This window comes from Anomaloglossus baeobatrachus, chromosome 8, assembly GCF_048569485.1.
Source record: "Anomaloglossus baeobatrachus isolate aAnoBae1 chromosome 8, aAnoBae1.hap1, whole genome shotgun sequence".
NCBI lineage: Eukaryota > Metazoa > Chordata > Amphibia > Anura > Aromobatidae > Anomaloglossus > Anomaloglossus baeobatrachus.
The window spans coordinates 55,742,231-55,747,564 of record NC_134360.1 but is presented as its reverse complement, the minus strand read 5'-3'; positions in this window follow the sequence as shown (position 1 = coordinate 55,747,564).

Sequence of the window (5,334 nt, the reverse complement as noted above, 5' to 3'; positions counted from 1 at the left end):
TATCTGAATTGCAGATCTGGACCTTTTAGACTATGTGCCCACGCTGCGGAAAATGCACGGATTTTGCTGCGGATTTCTCGCGGGAAAGCCGTGGATTTTCCAGAAATCTGCAGCACAGCTACTCCCCAGCCATTTCTATGGCATTTAGGAAATGCTGTGCCCAAATCGTGTGCGGAAATCGTGCGGATTTTCGTGCGGAAAAATCTGCAGCATGTCAATTATTGTTGCGGATTTTCGTGCGGATTTTGCCTATTCAGTTGAATAAAAATCGCAAAATCCGCAACAAAATCCGCGTCAAATCCACGTCAAATCCGCACAAAATCCGCACCTATGAAAAGGTGCGGATTCCGGGGGAAAGCTGCGGATTTTGATGCAGAAAAATCCGCAGATACAGAGTCCCGTGGGCACATAGCCTTAGGCTTTGTTCACACTTTGCGTATTTGGTGCGGATTTTACAACTGGATTAATAAAATTAAATCTGCAGTGTTTATGCGTGGAGAAAAAAAAACCTCCATATTTCATGCCAGGCCGGCAGATTACCTGCAAGATTTAAGGATCCACAGTGAAATGAATATGTAAAATCCGCTACAGAAATCGGCATGCTGTAAATAAAAAAATAAAAACAGCATAAAAAAAGCCGATTTCCATATGGATTGTGCCCCACACAGACTGGAATGGGGGTGAGAGGAAGATAAACTCACCCACTTTCCTGGGGCGGAAAAATAAGTTGTGTGTAAAATCCACATCAAACCTGCGAGGTGTGAACGCAGCCTAAAAGAGCGGAACTGCCCCAGATTAAATAAATAGACGACAGCGATCTTTCTCCAATACTGATCGCCCCCTTTTGTTGTATGTCTTTGGAGTGTGGGAGGAAACCGGAGACCCCGGAGGAAACCCACGCAAACACGGGGAGAACATACAAACTCCTTGCAGATGTTGTCCGAGGACCCCAGCGCTGCAAAGCACCAGTGTAAATCACCACTGAGCCACCGTGCCGCCCATACTGCCTGCCTGATGCCGCACATGCAATACAATTTACACTCCAGGAATATCGTCCTCACCTCTTAATGACTTTAGGACAAAAACGGAACAAATAAATATGGAAAAAAACCATCTCTACGAGAAAAAGGGTCAAAAATATCGCAGATGGATGATAAACGGTAAAAAACGTGTCTGGTCATTGAGAGGTTAAGGCTCACAATGTACATAATATACAAATATACACTTAACTATTAATTAGGATAAGGCTCAAAATATACATAATATACATAATATACATAATATACAATAAACAACTAATTGTCTGTGGTGAACCAGCTCTGTCCGTGTATGAGCGTCCATGTCGTGTGACGTCAGTCTGTGAGCGACCATGTCATATGACGTCAGTCTGTGAGCGTCCATGTCATATGACGTCAGTCTGTGAGCGTCCATGTCGTGTCACGTCAGTCTGATAGCGTCCATGTCATATGACGTCAGTCTGTGAGCGTCCATGTCGTGTCACGTCAGTCTGATAGCGTCCATGTCATGTGACGTCAGTCTGTGAGCGTCCATGTAGTGTGACGTCAGTCTGTGAGAGTCCATGTCGTGTGACGTCAGTCTGTGAGCGTCCATGTCATGTGACATCAGTCTGTGAGCGTCCATGTAGTGTGACATCAGTCTGAGCGTCCATGTCGTGTGATGTCAGTCTGTGAGAGTCCATCTCGTGTGACGTCAGTCTGTGAGCGTCCATGTCGTGTGACATCAGTCTGTGAGCGTCCATGTAGTGTGACGTCAGTCTGTGAGCGTCCATGTCATGTGACATCAGTCTTTGAGCGTCCACGTAGTGTGACGTCAGTCTGTGAGAGTCCATGTCGTGTGACGTCAGTCTGTGAGCGTCCATGTCATGTGACATCAGTCTGTGAGCGTCCATGTAGTGTGACATCAGTCTGTGAGCGTCCATGTCATGTGACATCAGTCTGTGAGCGTCCATGTCATGTGATGTCAGTCTGTGAGAGTCCATCTCGTGTGACGTCAGTCTGTGAGCGTCCATGTAGTGTGACGTCAGTCTGTGAGAGTCCATCTCGTGTGACGTCAGTCTGTGAGTGTCCATGTCGTGTGACATCAGTCTGTGAGCGTCCATGTAGTGTGACGTCAGTCTGAGCGTCCATGTAGTGTGACGTCAGTCTGTGAGCGTCCATCTCGTGTGACGTCAGTCTGTGAGCGTCCATCTCGTGTGACGTCAGTCTGTGAGCGTCCATGTCGTGTGACGTCAGTCTGTGAGTGTACATGTCATGTGACATCAGTCTGTGAGCGTCCATGTAGTGTGACATCAGTCTGTGAGCGTCCATGTCGTGTGACGTCAGTCTGTGAGCGTCCATGTCATGTGACGTCCGTCTATAAGAGTCCACGTCATATGACATCAGTCTGTGAGCGTCCATGTCGTGTGACATCAGTATATAAGAGTCCTCGTCGTGTGACGTCCGTCTGTGTTCTGCAATGTTTAAGGTATGTTCACACTGTGTCTTTTTTTTTCCCGCCCCTAAAACCGTCGGGGATGAAGCGCTCGAGCATATTTTTTTGCTTTTTATTAGCGTCTTCCCGTTTTATCCATCGGATTAAAAAGAAGTACAAAAATGCTGATAAAAAGCAAAAAAAACGGGAAAAAGGGATAAAATTTACACTGAAAGATTATCGTGAACAAGCGAGCGTTCGCTCACGACATCTTTGCATGCACACTGGCGATCACTCCATGATCAACCAAGACGCTCGTTTGTAGGGTGAAACGAGATTGTGCAACAAAAAAGCTCTTCATTGTTCGCGGTGGTGCATTGTCCTGTGTAAACAGCAGTCGCATCGGTGAGAACAATGGCGGCCTATGCGCCCTCAGCGATCTATTACCGATCATTCAGGGTGCATTGTCTTAATCTTGGGATATGGTAAGGTTTGTTACACTGAAACTGGTGTAACCCCAACATGCCCCTGTAACGCCTGCCTGGATCAACAGACTCAGGTGGAATGTAATGATGAATCGGGCCCCGCTACAAAAACTCCATATATATAATAAGCAACAGAATAAAAAATACGCCCCGATGACGCCTTTTTTACTCATTTTGTGTTTTTGGCCGAAAAATGGCCGTAAAAAGTTGTCAAAAAAAAATATTGAAAAGCGTTACTCAAAAACGGAAAAAGCGTCGTCAAAGCGCTTTAGGAAATGAACAAAAATGTTCAGACGCCGAAAAAACGCCAGAAATAAGTGATCGTCCTGAAAAACGGATGATCACTTAAGAGAAGACACAATGTGCTCACCCATGTAGTGTGTGCTCCGTCTTGTGATCGTTTTGAGGCTTCAGATGGAGACTGTCCCAAGAGCGGTATTTTCATTGACTTGTCCGCCCAATTCGTGGCTTCACTCTCACTAGCGGGAACTGAAAACAGAGAATTTTTATTAGAAGACATGAAAAAATAATGTTATTAGCACCAAAAATCCCTGAACGTGCCCTAAGAATACAGACCCCTCCATACATACCTGCTGGTGTCGTCCTCATTGCTTTGTGAGTGTTATACAAGAATGGAAAGGTCCAGAACCAAATCGAAGCGTCTGTAAGAAAAGATTACTTATATCAAAGCAAGATCATAGATTCAGGGAAGAAAGAAGTGATGGGAGGAGAGAGATGGAGGAGGAACGATGGTACAACCGGGAGAGATGGAGGAGGAACGATGGTACAACCGGGAGAGATGGAGGAGGAACGATCGTACAACCGGGAGAGATGGAGGAGGAACAATCGTACAACCAGGAGAGATGGAGGAGGAACAATCGTACAACTGGGAGAGATGGAGGAGGAACCATCGTACAACTGGAAGAATTGGAGGAGTAACGATGGTATAACTGTGAGAATTGGAGGAGGACCGCTGGTACAACCAGGAGAGATGGAGGAGGAACCATCGTACAACCGAGAGAATTGGAATAGGAACGCTGGTACAACCGGGAGAGATGGAGGAGGAATCATCGTACAACTGGGAGAAATGCAGGAGGAACGATGGTACAAATGGGAGAAATACACACTACAAAGACATTGTACTTCCCCTGACATGTAACATACAGGACACATGTATATACAGATATACACTACAAAGACATTGTACTGCACCTCACATGTAACATACAGGATATAACCCTAACCCTAGCCTTGCTGAAAAATTTCCAGATCATCACCGATCCTACACCAAATTTCACAGTGGGTGCAAGACACTGTGGCTTGTACACCTCTCCAGTTCTCCGTCTAACCATTAGATGACCAGGTGTTGGACAAAGCTGAAAATTAGACTCATCAGGGAAGATTACCTTACTCTAGAAATTGGGCAGATTAAACTTTGCGAAGGACGTATTAATAAAGCCACATACAAGGTTATCCTGGACAAACAGCTGCTTCCTTCTGCTCAGGCAATGTTCCCCAACTCTGAGGACTAGTTTTACCAGCAGGACAATGTGCCATGACACACAGCTAGGTCAATCAATGTGTGGATGAAGGACCACCACATCAAAACCCTGTCATGGCCAGCCCAATCTCCAGACCTGAACCCCATTGAAAACCTCTGGAATGTAATCAAGAGGAAGATGGATAGTCACAAGCCATCAAACAAAGGATTGCTTAAATTTTTACACCAAGAGTGGTATACGGTCACCCAAAAGCAGCGTGAAAGACTGGTGGAAAGCAGCCAAGACGCATGAAAGCTGTGATTATAAATCATGGTTATTCCACAAAATATTGATTTCTGAACTTTTCCTGAGATAAAACATTATTAGTATTGTTGTTTCTTAATGATTATCAACTTTTTTGCCAGAGCTGTACAGTATGTGAGGATGGTGGGTGTGTCGCTGTGGTACATACCTTTTAGGAGCCTTTTAGGAGCCTTTTAGGAGCCTTTTAGGCTAGAGTCACACTAGCATATGGCATCCAATGCCTATCATCCGATACGATATGCCAGTGACCGAGGTCATGTGAGTGTGTACACACCCTGTGATAAGGTTTCTGCTGTAGATGAGCTCCCCCACAGGTAGCCTGTAATATGCACAGGACATAATCCATGTGCAGGTTGATGTTTCTTACACACTCACATTGTGACTCTAACCTCACCACGAATCGCCTCCATCTTCGTCCTCTGTGTCCATGTGAATATGCAGATCTGACTGCGTGTGACGTTCTTATGGAACTAGGTCATTGTGATGTCATAGCATAAAACGTCTGGATCCTCGTGATGTCATAGAAGGCAGTGATGTCATCAGACCTTTTGATGCCACGTGGTCTTTTTATTTGATAGCAGTAAATAGGGAATAAAAGACAAGTAAAGAAATCT